This window comes from Muntiacus reevesi, chromosome 1 (assembly GCF_963930625.1).
Source record: "Muntiacus reevesi chromosome 1, mMunRee1.1, whole genome shotgun sequence".
In the NCBI taxonomy this organism is placed as follows: domain Eukaryota; kingdom Metazoa; phylum Chordata; class Mammalia; order Artiodactyla; family Cervidae; genus Muntiacus; species Muntiacus reevesi.
Genome location: NC_089249.1, coordinates 115,653,153 through 115,668,130, shown reverse-complemented (window position 1 = coordinate 115,668,130; position 14,978 = coordinate 115,653,153).

The following is a 14,978-nucleotide window of genomic DNA, read 5'->3' as shown; positions in this document are numbered from 1 at the left end:
AGAGAGGCATCCTATACCAAATTGCAAGCAGACTTCTTTGCTAACCAAGACTTCTTGGGATTCTGGATGATCGACATTTGCTGGGAGGGTCGCATCCAGGGATCAGCTCCCCAGAATAGACACACAGCACACCTGAGAAGGTGCGCCCCTTGCACACCCAGAAAACTGAGCGGCTGGAATGGGAGAGGGAATAAGCTGCAGCCTTCATCTGGGGGCAACTACGCGCAACAAACACCTATTCACCTGATCTGCTCGGACCTGGGACAGGTGCAAAACGCAGGCCCAACCAAGTCTGCGCATTTGTGGAGTACCCAAGAACCTGAATCTGAGCGGCTTAGACCTGGGAAGTGCATGTAAACCTGGGCCCTCATCAGACTCCTGGCAGAGCAAACCAGAGTCTGAGCAGTGTAGACTGGGAAAGCACACACGCCGTCTGTGTGTGTGGCGGCAAACCCAGTGTGGCTGAATCACTGTGAGCACACGCCAGTGATATTTGTTCGCAGTGTTCCTCCCTCCCCAAAGCACGACTGAACAAGTGAGCCTAAAAAAAAAACAACTGACCACCACCGTGCCCCTGTGTCAGGGCTGAAATTAGACACTGAAGAGACCAGCAAACAGAAGCTAAAATAAACAGAGGGAACCGCTTTGGAAGTGACAGGTGCAATAGATTAAAACCCTGTAGTTAGCACCGACTACATGGGAACGGGCCTATAGACCTTGAGAAGTACAAGCCGGGCCAAGGAACTATCTGAAGATGAACTGACCCCACACTGCCTGCAATAGCTCCAGAGAAAGTCTTAGATATACTTTTACTACTATCATTTTTTAAATTAAAAAAAAATTAAAATATATATATTTTAATTTGTTTTATTTTTTATTTTTAAGTACCCGTTACTCCTTTAATTTTCATTTTTACAACCTACTATTACCTTGCAAAAAAAGAAAGAAAGAAAGAAAGACCCTATTTTAAAAACAAACTTCATATATATATATTTTATAATTTCTGTGACTTTGTTTTTTGTTTGTTTTTCTTTTTTTAATATTGTATTTTTTGGAAACTAAGCTCTACTCAAGACTTTTAATCTTTGCTTTTTGGTATCTGTTATCAACTTTGTACCTTTAAGAACCCAATCTTCAGTACCCATTTTTACTTCGGAGCGAGATCACTGGCCTGATTGCTCTCTCTCCCTTTTGACTCTCCTTTTTCTCTACCAGGTCGCCTCTATCTCCCCCCACCCCCTTTTGTTCTCTACCCAACTAGATGAATCTGTTTGTGTGTTCTGGGCCATGGAGAACACTTAGGGAACTGATTACTGGCTGGATCTGTCTCTCTCCTTTTGATTCTGCCTTTTATCGTCTGGAGGCTTCCCTGGTGGCTCAGAGGTTAATGTCTGCCTCCAATGTGGGAGACATGGGTTCGATCCCTGGGTCAGGAAAATCCCCTGGAGAAGGAAAAGGCAACCCACTCCAGTATTCTTGCCTGGAGAATCCCATGGACGGAGGAGCCTGGTAGGCTACAGTCCACAAGGTTGCAAAGAGTTGGACACGACTGAGCGACTTCACTTTCACTTTCACTTTTATCCTCTTGGCCACCTCTGTCTCCTTCCTCCCTCTTCTCTTCTGTGTAGCTCTGTGAACATCTCTGAGGGGTCCAGACTGTGGTGAGCACATAGGGAAGTGATTACTGGCTAGCTTGCTCTCTCCCTTTTTGATACCCCCTCTGCTCCTCCTGGTCACCTCTAACTGCCTCTTCCCTCTTCTCTTCTCCATGTAACTCTGTGTACCTCTCTGGGTGTTCCTCACTGTGGACAAACTTTTTATCATTAACCTAGAGGTTTTATCATTGGTGCTGTATAGATGGAGAAGTCTTGAGGCTACTGTAAGAATAAGACTGAAAAACAGAGGCAGGAGGTTTAAGTCCAAATCCTGAGAACACCAGAGAACTCTTGAATCCAGGGACCATTAAACGAAAGGAGCTCTTCAAACACCTCCATACCTACACTGAAACCAAGCACCACCCAAGGGCCAAGAAGCCCCAGAGCAAGACATACCACGCAAATTCTCCAGCAACACAGGAACATAACCCTGAGCCTCAATATACAAGCTGACCAAAGTCATTCCAAACCCACTGACATCTCAAAACTTATTACCGGACACTTCATTGCACTCCAGAGAGAAGAAATCCAGCTCCACCCCCCAGAATACCGACACAAGCTTCCATAACCAGAAAACCTTGACAAGCCACCCATCCAACCCCACCAACAGTGAGGAACCTCCACAATAAAGGGGAACCACCAACTGCAAGAATACAGAAAGACCACCCCAAACACAGCAATCTAAACAAGATGAAAAGGCAGAGAAATACCCAGCAGGTAAAAGAACAGGATAAACGCCCATCAAACCAAACAAAAGAGGAAGAGATAGGGTATCTACCTGATAAAGTATTCCAATAGTGAATATGATAGTGAAAATGATCCAAAATCTTGAAAGCAAATTGAAGTTACAGATAAATAGCCTGGAGACAAGGATCGAGAAGATCCAAGAAAGGTTTAACAAAGACATAGAAGAAATAAAAAATAGTCAATATGTAATGAATAATGCAATAAATTGAGATTAAAAACACTCTGGAGGGAACCAACAGTAGAATGACAGAGGCAGAAGATAGGATAAGTGAGGTAGAAGATATAATGGTAGAAATAAATGAAACAGAGAGGAAAAAAGAAAAAAGAAATGAGGACAACCTTAGAGACCTCGGAGACAATGTTACACACCCCAACATTTCAATCATAGGAGAATCACAGGACAAAAAGAAAGACCATGAGAAAATATGTGAGGAGATAATAGTTGAAAACTTCCCTAAAATGAGGAAGGAAATAATCACCCAAGTCCAAGAAACCCAGAGTCCCAAACAAGATAAACCCAAAGCAAAACACTCCAAGACACATATCAAAATTAACAAAGATCAAACACAAAGAACAAATATTAAAAGCAGCAAGGGGGGAAAAAGGGGGGAAAAAGAAAAGAAGAAAAATAAATAAATAAAAGCAGCAAGGTAAAAACAACAAATAACACACAAGGGGATTCCCATAAGGATAACAGCTGATCTTTCAATGAAAACTCTTCAGGCCAGAAGGGAATGGCAGGACATACTTAAAGTGATGAAAGAAAATAACCTACAGCCCAGATTACTGTACCCAGCAAGGATCTCATTCAAATATGAAGGAGAAATCAGAAGCTTTACAGACAAGCAAAATTGAGAGAATTCAGCACCACCAAACCAGCTCTCCAACAAATGCTAAAGGATCTTCTCTAGACAGGAAACACAGAAAGGGTGTATAAACTCAAACCCAAAACAATAAAGTAAATGGCAATGGGATCATACTTATCAATAATTACCTTGAATGTAAATGGGTTGAATGCCCCAACCAAAAGACAAAGACTGGCAGAATGGATACCAAAACAAGACCCCTAAATATGTTGCCTATAAGAGACCCACCTTGAAACAAGGTACACATACAGACTGAAAGTGAAGGGCTGGAAAAAGATATTCCATGCAAATAGAGACCAAAAGAAAGCAGGAGTAGCAATACTCATATCAGATAAAAAAGACTTTAAAACAAAGGCTGTGAAAAGAGACAAAGATGGACACTACATAATGATCAAAGGATCAACCCAAGAAGAAGATATAACAATCATAAATATATATGCACCCAACATAGGAGCACCACAATATGTGAGACAAATGCTAACAAGCATGAAAGAGGAAATTACTAATAACACAATAATAGTGGGAGACTTTAATACTCCACTTACACATATAGATAGATCAACTAAACAGAAAATTAAAAAGGAAAAACAAACTTTAAATGATACAATAGACCAGCTAGACCTAATTGATATCTATAGGACATTTAACCCCAAAACAATCAATTTCACCTCCTTCTCAAGTGCACACGGAACCTTCTCCAGGATAGATCACATCCTGGGCCATAAATCTAGCCTTGGTAAGTTCAAAAGAATTGAAATCATTCCAAGCATCTTTTCTGACCACAATGCAATAAGATTAGATGTCAGTCACAGGAGAAAAACTTTTAAAAATTACAACATATGAAGGTTGAACAACACGCTGCTGGATAATCAATAAATCATAGAAGAAATCAAAGAAGAAATCGAAATATGCATAGAAATGAATGAAAATGAAAACACAACAACCCCAAACCTATGGGACACTGTAAAAGCAGTGCTAAGGGGAAGGTTCATAGCATTACAGGCTTACCTCAAGAAACAAGAAAAAAGTCAAATAAATAACCTAACTCTACACCTAAAGCAACTTGAAAAGGAAGAAATGAAGAACCCCAGGGTTAGTAGAAGGAAAGAAATCTTAAAAATTAGGGCAGAAATAAATGCAAAAGAAACTAAAGAGACCATAGCAAAAATCAACAAAACCAGAAGCTCGTTCTTTGAGTAGGTAAATAAAATCGACAAACCATTAGCCAGACTCACCAAGAAACAAAGAGATAAAAATTAAATCAACAAAATTAGAAATGAAAATTAAGATATCAGAACAGACAACACAGAAATACAACGAATCATAAGAGACTACTATCAGCAACTATATGCAAATAAAATGGACAACTTGGAAGAAATGGACAAATTTTTAGAAAACTACAACTTCCCAACATTGGACCAGGAAGAAATAGGAAATCTCAACAGATCCATCACAAGCACTGAAATTGAAACTGTAATCAGAAATCTTCCAACACAAAAAAGCCCAGGACCAGATGGCTTCACAGCTGAATTCTACCAAAAATTTAGAGAAGAACTAACACCTATCCTACTCAAACTCTTCCAGAAAATTGCAGAGGAAGGTAAACTTACAAACTCATTCTACGAGGCCACCATCACCTTAATGCCAAAACCAGACAAAGATGCCACAAAATAAGAAAGCTATAGGCCAATATTACTGATAAACATAGATGCAAAAATCCTTAACAAAATTCTAGCAAACAGAATCCAACAACATATTAAAAAGATCATGCATCATGACCAAGTGGGCTTTATGCCAGGGATGCAAGGATTCTTCAATATCAGCAAATCAATCAACGTAATACACTACATTAACAAATTGAAAAATAAAAATCATATGATTATCTCAATATATGCAGAGAAAGCCTTTGACAAGATTCAGCATCCGTTTATGATAAAAAATCCTCCAGAAAGTAGGAATAAAAGGAACATTCCTCAACAAGATAAAAACTATATATGACAAAACCCTCAGCAAACATTATCCTCAATGGTAAAAATTGAAAGCATTTCCCCTAAAGTCAGGAATAAGACAAGGGTGCCCACTCTCACCACTACTATTCAATATAGTTTTGGAAGTTTTGGCCACAGCAATCAGAGCAGAAAAAGAAATAAAAGGAATCCAGATTGGAAAAGAATAAGTAAAACTCTCACTGCTTGCAGATGACATGATCCTCTACGTAGAAAACCCTAAAGACTCCACCAGAAAATTACTAAAGCTAATCAATGAATATAGTAAAGTTGCAGGATACAAAATTAACACACAGAAATCCCTTGCATTCCTATACACTAACAATGAGAAAATAGAAAGAGAAATTAAGGAAACAATTCCATTCACCATTGCAACGAAAAGAATAAAATACTGAGGAATAAATCTAGCTAACGAAAAAAAATGTATAGAAAACTATAAAACACTGATGAAAGAAATCAAAAAGGACACAAATAGATGGAGAAATATACCATGTTCATGAATCAGAAGAATCAATATAGTGAAAATGAGTATAATACCCAAAGCAATCTATAGATTGAATACAATCCCTATCAGACTACCAACGGTATTTTTCAGAGAACTAGAACAAATAATTTCACAATTTGTATGTAAATACAAAAAACCTCGACTAGTCAAAGCAATCTTGAGAAAGAAGAATGAAACTGGAGGAATCAACCTGCCTGACTTCAGTCTCTACTACAAAGCCACAGTCAACAAGACAGTGTGGTACTGACACAAAGACAGAAATATAAATCAATGGAACAAAATAGAAAGCCCAGAGATAAATTCATGCACCTATGGACACCTTATCTTTGACAAAGGAGGCAAGAATATATCATGGAGAAAAGACAATCTCTTTAACAAGTGGTCCTGGAAGAACTAGTCAACCACTTGTAAAAGAATGAAACTAGAACACTTTCTAACACCATACACAAAAATAAACTCAAAATGGATTAAAGATCTAAATGTAAGATCAGAAACTATAAAACTCCCAGAGGAGAACATAGGCAAAACACTCTCCGACATAAACAACAGCAGGGTCCTGTATGCCTCACCTCCCAGAATATTGGGAAAAAAGCAAAAGTAAACAAATGGGACCTAATTAAAATTAAAAGCTTCTGCACAACAAAGGAAACTATAAGCAAGGTGAAAAGACACCCTTCAGAATGGGAGAAAGTAATAGCAAATGAAGCAATGGACAAAGGATTAATCTCAAAAATATACAAGCAACTCCTGCAACTCAATTCCAGAAAAATAAAAGACCCAATCAAAAAGTTGGCCAAAGAACTAAACAGACATTTCTCCAAAGAAGACATACAGATGGCTCACAAACATATGAAAAGATGTTCAATATCACTCATTATCAGAGAAATGCAAATCAAAACCACAATGAGGTACCATTGCACGCCAGTCAGAATGGCTGCTATCCAAAAGTCTATAAGCAATGAATGCTGGAGAGGGTGTGGAGAAAAGGGAACCCTCTTACACTGTTGGTGGGAATGCAAACTAGTACAGCCACTATGGAGAACAGTGTGGAGATTCCTTAAAAAACTGGAAATAGAACTGCCATATGACCCAGCAATCCCGCTGCTGGGCATACACACTGAGGAAACCAGAACTGAAAGAGACATGTACACCCCAATGTTCATCACAGCACTGTTTATAATAGCCAGGACATGGAAACAACCTAGATGCCCATCAGCAGATGAATGACTAGGAAAGCTGTGGTACATACACACAATAGAATATTACTCAGCCATTAAAAAGAATACATTTGAGTCAGTTCTAATGAGGTGGATGAAACTGGAGCCTATTTTACAGAGTGAATTATGTCAGAAAGAAAAACACCAATACAGTATACTAATGCATATATATGGAATTTAGAAAGATAGTAACGATAACCCTGCATGCGAGACAGCAAGGGAGACAGAGATGTATTAAACAGTCTTTTGGACTCTGTGTGAGAGGCGAGGGTGGAATGATATGGGATAATGGCATTGAAACATGTAAAATATCTTATGAGAAACGAATCGCCAGTTCATGTTCGATGCATGATACAGGATGCTTGGGGCTGGTGCACTGGGATGACCCAGAGGGATGGGATGGGGAGGGAGGTGGGAGTGGGGTTCAGGATGGGAAACACATGTATACCCATGATGAATTCAAGTCAATGTATGGCAAAACCAATACAATATTGTAAAGTAAAAAAATAAATTAATTAATTTAAAAAACAAAGCAATTTTGTGTGAACCCTTTTAGACTGAAGTCTCTGTTTCCCCAAGTTCTGTGGGGTTCCTGCAACTAAGTCCTATTGGTCTTCAAAGCCAGATGCTCTGGGGTTCACCTTCTTTGTGCTGGAGCCCTGTGTTCAAGATCCTGAAGTGGGGCTCAGAACTCTCACTCCTGCAGGAGAACCTCTGCAAGATAATTATTCTCTAGTTGGAGGTTCACTCACCCAGGGACTATGGGATTTGATGATATCATGATTTTGCCTCTCCTACACATCTCCTTGTCATTCCCTCCTTCTGTCTTTAATTGGAGAAGATCTATTTGGTGTGTTCCTGTCTTTTTCACTGATGGCTGCTCTGCAGATATTTGTGGTTTGGTGTGCTCATGAGAGGAAGTAAGCTCAGGGTTTTTCTACAATGCCATTTTGGGTGCTCTCAAAAATTATTTCTTACCTAAGCTTTCAAGGAATTGGTATCAGGTACTCAAATGATAAGTCAGTGCGTCCATAGAGTTTCAGGCTATATTTAACTTTAATTTGAGAAAAATTGGGCAACAATGCATGAATTCTGCCTGTCTTCACCCTTGCCTTTCCTTTCTTGTTTTGTCTGATTAATATTTTATAAATGATAAGTACTAAAGTTTATCTCCACCTTTCTTCATGAATGTAAAGTGCTGATGTCAATTTTAGGACAAAATGTGAAATGCAGTCTATGATTATTAGAAGTGAGATTGCAAATGAAAGTAGGGGCAGGACTGCTTTGAAATAGGACTAATGCTAGGAAACCAGCTTCTTACTTTGATCAAAAAATCTACTGTTTATGTGGCAAACAAACCAAAACATTGATACCAAGGACAAGTGAACGTTCTTGTATACTGTGTGCAAGGTAAATGTAAATGATGGTGAATTCTTCATGTTTCTAACCTGAAGAAGGCCCATTTGTCCATCTCCTTTTTAGAAATTTTCTTTGGAGACAGCTCGGCAAGGATCCTTTCCCTATTTTTTAACTTCAAAAGTTTCATGTTAAATATTACAATTTGATTTCTGTATACACAAAAAGTGATCACCATCACAAGTCTAGTTGTCACCTATCACCATACAGTTGACCCCCTTCACCATTTGTCCACCTCCTTTGCCCTGGCCCCCCTTGCCTCTAGTAACCACCAGTTGTTCACTGTATCTATGAGGATTTTTTGTTTGTTTGTTTGTTTTACCCTGTTTGCTCATTTGCTTTTTTTTGTCTCCTCATATGTGAGTGAAATCGTATGGCATTTGTCTTTCTTCACTTGACCTATTTCATTCAGCATATACTGTCAAGGTCCATCCATGTTGTCACAAATGTCAGAATTGAATTCTATTTTATGGTTGAGTATTTTACATATATATATATATGTATGTATGTATGTATGTATATGTATATAAATATGTATATTTCATATCTTTTCTATACATTCAGTCATTGACTGGCACTTAGGTTGTTTCCATATATTGGCTAATATAAATAATGCTACAAGGAAGATCTCAGTGCCTATATCATTTTGAATTACTGTTTTCCTGTACTTTGGGTAATTTCCTGTTCAGTTCAGTTTAATCACTCAGTCATGTCTGACTCCCTGCGACCCCATGGACTGTAGCACGCCAGGCCTCCCTGTGCATCACCAACTCCCGGAGTTGACCCTAAGCTTTTCCACAAACATGGAATAGCTGGGATATATGGTGGCTGTATTTACAGGGTCCTTGACACCAGGTTCAATCCTGGCTGTAACCATTTCTTCTCAGGGAGATGAAAGGCATTAGTTTATTCTTTCAAGGATCCAAAAAATCAATTATTCAGTTTCCAATTTAGCATGAGTTTGACTCTCTGAAGCAAGGTACAGAAAATTTAGCATGTAAATTGTGCCATCCTGTCTGCTTATGGAAAATAAGATCTCATTGATCTTAAGGAAACATGCTCTCTACCGGCTAAAAACTGCACTGGTAAAGGACTCATTGGCCTAGATATATGAATAACATGAGTTTATTCTTTCTAGTCATTTGAGTCTACTGACACACATGTACTGGGTACTGCTTATTCAATAAAATGAAGTGTTCTCTTTTTATGTTGTTATGAAGAGGACTTTCTTTAAGACGTTTAATTCACCAATAATATGAAGGAATGAATTTTTTGCCCATATTCCACACCTTTTTCCAGATAATCAAAGTTACTGTTGTAGACAAATTTGGGCATGCTGGCTGTGAATAACTCAATTCATAATAGGTGCAATACTGTTCTATTAATGAGAACATTTATATATCAATAATAAGTAGATTCTAGGAATCTATTCTAGGAATGGGCAAACGAAAATGGACTGGCATGGGTGAATTTAACTCAGATGACCATTATATCTACTACTGTGGGCAGGAATCCCTTAGAAGAAATGGAGTAGCCATGAGTAGCCATCATGGTCAACAAAAGAGTTCGAAATGCAGTACTTGGATGTAATCTCAAAAATGACAGACTGATCTCTGTTTGTTTCCAAGGCAAACCATTCAATATCCAAGCCTATGCCCCAACCAAAATGCTGAAGAAACTGAAGTTGAATGGTTCTATGAAGACCTACAAACCTTTTAGAACTAACATCCAGAAAAGATGTCGTTTTCATTATAGGGGACTAGAATGCAAAACTAGGAACTCAAGAAATACCTGGAGTAACAGGCAAATTTGACCTTGGAGTATGGAATGAAGAAGGGCAAAGGCTAGTAGAGTTTTGCCAAGAGAACGCACTGGTCATAGCAAACATCCTCTTCCAAAAACAGAAGAGAAGACTCTACACATGGACATCACCAGATGGTCAACACTGAAATCAGATTGATTATACTCTTTGCAGTCAAAGATGGAGAATCTCTATATAGTCAGCAAAAACAAGACCAGGAGCTGACTGTGGCTCAGATCACAAACTCCTTACTGCCAAATTCAGACTTAAATTGAAGAAAATAGGGAAAACCACTACATCATTCAGGCATGACCTAAATCAAATCCCTTATGACTATACAATGGAAGTGAGAAATAGATTTAAGGGACTAGGTCTGATAGACAGAGTGCCTGATGAACTATGGACGGAGGCTTGTGACATTGTACAGGAGACAGGGATCAAGACCATCCCCGTGGAAAAGAAATGCAAAAAAGCAAAACGGCTGTCTGAGGAGGCCTTACAGATAGCTGTGAAAAGAAGAGAAGTGAAAAGCAAAGGAGAAAAGGAAAGGTATAAGCATCTGAATGCAGAGTTCCAAAGAACAACAAGGAGAGATAAGAAAGCCTTCCTCAGTGATCAATGCAAAGAAATAGAGGAAAACAACAGAATGGGAAAGACTAGAGATCTCTTCAAGAAAATTAGAGATACCAAGGGAACATTTCAGGCAAAGATGGGTTCGATAAAGGACAGAAATGGTATGGACCTAATAGAAGCAGAAGATATTAAGAGGTGGCAAGAATACACAGAAGAACTATACAAAAAAGATCTTCACGACCCAGATAATCACAATGGTGTGATCACTCTTCTAGAGCCAGACATCCTGGAATGTGAAGTCAAGTGGGCCTTGGAAAGCATCACTACGAACAAAGGTAGTGGAGGTGATGGAATTCCAGTGGAGCTATTCCAAATCCTGAAAGATAATTCTGTGAAAGTGCTGCACTCCATATGCCAGCAAATTTGGAAAACTGAGCAGTGGCCACAGGACTGGAAAATGTCAGTTTTCATTCCAATACCAAAGAAAGAAAGTTTGCCATAGAATGTGCAAACTATCACACAATTACACTCATCTCACACGCTAGTAAAGTAATGCTCAAAATTCTCCAAGTCAGACTTCAGCAATATGTGAACCACAAACTTCCAGATGTTCAAGCTGGTTTTACAAAAGGCAGAGGAATCAGAGATCAAATTGCTAACATCTGCTGGATCATCGAAAAAGCAAGAGAGTTCCAGAAAAGCATCTATTTCTGCTTTATTGACTATTCCAAAGCCTTCAGCTGTGTGGATCACAATACACTGTGGAAAACTCTGAAAGACATGGGAAGACCAGACCACCTGACCTGCCTCTTGAGAAACCTTTATGCAGGTCAGAAAGCAACAGTTAGAACTGGATATGGAACAACAGACTGGTTCCAAATAGGAAAAGGAGTATGTCAAGGCTGTATATTGTCATCCTGCTTATCTAACTTATATGCAGAGTACATCATGAGAAATGCTGGGCTGGAAGAAGTACAAGCTGGAATCAAGATTGTCAAGAGAAATATCAATAACCTCAGATATGCAGATGACACCATCATTATGGCAGAAAGTGAAGAGGAACTAAAAGGCCTCTTGATGAAAGTGAAAGAGGAGATTGAAAAAGTTGACTTAAAACTTAGCATTCAGAAAACTAAGATCATGTCATCTGGTCCCATCACTTCATGGAAAATAGGTGGGGAGACAGTGGAAACAGTGTCAGACTTTATTTTTGGGGGCTCCAAAATCACTGCAGATGCTGATTGCAGCCATGAAATTAAAAGAGCTTACTCCTTGGAAGTAAAGTTATGACCAACCTAGATAGCATATTAAAAAGCAGAGACAATGCTTTGCCAACAAAGGTCCATCTAGTCAAGGCTATGGTTTTTCCAGAGGTCATGCATGGATGTGAGAGTTGGACTGTGAAGAAAGCTGAGAGCCGAAGAATTGATGCTTTTGAGCTGTGGTGTTGGAGAAGACTCTTGAGAGTCCCTTTGACTGCAAGGATATCCAACCAGTCCATCCTAAAGGAGATCAGTCCTGGGTGTTCATTGGAAGGACTGATTCTGAAGCTGAAATGCCAATACTTTGGCCACCCCATGCGAAGAGTTGACTCATTGGAAAAGACCCCGATACTGGGAGGGATTGGGGGCAGGAGGAGAAGGGGACGACAGAGGATGAGATGGTTGGATGGCATCACTGACTCAATGGACATGAGTTTGGGTTAACTCCAGGAGTTGGTGATGGACAGGGAGGCCTGGCGTGCTGGGATTCATGGGGTCACAAAGAGTCAGACACAATGAAGTGACTGAATTGAACTGAACTGAACTGAATAAGTAGATCAGAGGCTTCCCAGGTAGCTAGTCGTAAAGAAACTGCTTGCCAAGCAGGAGATGTGGATTGGATCCCTGTGTTGGGAAGGAAAAGAAGATAGCAACCCACTCCAGTTCTTGCCTGGGAAGTCTCATGGACAGAGGAGCCTAATGGGCTATAGTCCAAGTGGTTACAGAGTCAGACACAACTTAGCGAATAAACAACAAGAACAACAATAAATAAATCAGAGCTTTGAATATTTGCATTCCATTATAAACAGCACTTTTAGCCATATTTGGATTGCAGTTTATCATTTTTATACTTTTCTATGAATAAGTGAAAGTGAAAGTCTCAGTCATGTCTAACTCTTTGCAACTCCAAGGAATTCTCTAGGCCAGAATACTGGAATGGGAAGCCTTTCCATTCTCCAGGGAATCTTCCCAACCCAGAAATCCAACCCAGGTTTCCCACATGGCAGGCAGATTTTTTATCAGCTGAATCACAAGGGAAGCCCAACAAAACTGGCATGGGTGGCCTATCCCTTCTCCAGGAGATCTTCCCGGCCCAGGAATCAAATCAGGGTCTTCTGCATTGCAGGTGGATTCTTTACCAACTGAGCTATGAAGGAAGCCTTTCTGTGAATAGCAAATCTTTAAAATGATACTAAATTCTTTGATACTCATAGAAGAACTTATACCCAACAGGAAAGTAGTTTTCTTCTGAAAAAAAGAAATCATTTATATTAAGAAAATTTCTCTGCTAGTTGATGGGTGTTGAAATCCCTTGTCATACATTTACTTGATGAGTATTAATGAATGACATTACACAAAATCTGTCATATAGTGTGTTCAATGTCGTCAGATGAGTTATCTTAATAAAGTCTCTTGCATAGGAAATGAGGCAGCAATGAGGAATTTTACTTGTCCTCATGGTTTAGACAGAATCCAGAGTCAATTTATGTAGTTGCAGGGTGCAATAAGGGTGCAAGGTGCAATAAGGTCCTAGTGATTAAGTAGGAGACAAACATTCTGAACAATCACAGATTGGAACTCGAAAAGGTTATTTTTTTCCCATGTGGCTGTTGTATTTAGTGGCGAAGTCATGTCTGACTCTGCGACCCCATGGACTGTAGCCCGTCAGGTTCCCCTGTCAAAGTTTTGTGTGGAAATTAGCAGTAAAATATTTCAGAATAATGTGTGCTGTCTTTGTTTAGATGCTGACTCCAGTTAATACCCACAAGTGAGTGAAAGTCACTCTGTCGTGTCTGACTCTTTACAATCCCACAGACTGTAGCCCGCCAGACTCGTCTGTCCATGGGATTCTCCAGGCAAGAATACTGGAGTGGGTTGCCACAGCAATTTGTGGCCCCGATGGGTGGAAGCTCATGTATTTATTCACATTCCCTATTTGAATACCTGGGGCTTATGTGGTGGGAGCTACATAGATAGTGAAGAACATCAAAAAGACAAGATCACGAGGCAGTAGGAGACAAAATATAAATAGATCATTTTAGTATTAAAATTACACAAAAATCCTGTGGTTTGAGGGAAATCTGATACAATGGCATCACAGAGAAGGACACCAGACCCAATCTTAGGAAATCAGTAAAATCAGAGACAGTAAGGAGGAATGCATGGTGACTGATCAGGGTTTCGGACTGAGGACCTGGATTAGGGATATCTGTGTTGGGCTCAAATTCCCAAAATCAAGAGAATTTGTCCTATTGGGGAGTTGCCAGTGATTTATTCTAAGTACAATGGTCAAGCATCAGACAACTAAGAAGAATTCCTAAAATGTTGAGTTGAAGGGAAATTTTTCTTTGAAATCACCATCTTTTAAAATCTAAGGTTAGTACTTAGAGAACATTTTAGCCAACACACCCAGGGACCCTTTTTCTGTAAAGAATTAGAGACTAAATTTCAATGCCTTAGTGAGAACTCCAAATGACAAGAAAGTTAGGATGCACCTCATATATCTTCCATTTCCTGCTGTAACAAGTAGGTGCTTCCTGTTGAGCTGACATGTTATTTCTAGTAGTATATAATCCTTTCACCTTGTCATAGGAGCATCTTCATTCCATACATTATTTTGTTCTTAATTTTAATAACTGTACTTATGTTTCAATATGTAAGAACTCTTACAAAATATAAATGTCACAGAAGAAAGTGTTGTACAAAGTTAGTTATCCTCTTATGTCTTACATGGAGAAGGCAATGACACCCCACTCCAGGACTCTTGCCTGGAAAATCCCATGGACAGAGGAGCCTGGTAGGCTGCAGTCCATGGGGTCACTAAGAGTCGGAAACGACTGAGCGACTTAACTTTCACGCATTGGAGAAGGAAGCGGCAACCCACTCCAGTGTTCTTGCCTGGAGAATCCCAGGGATGGGGGAGCCTGGTG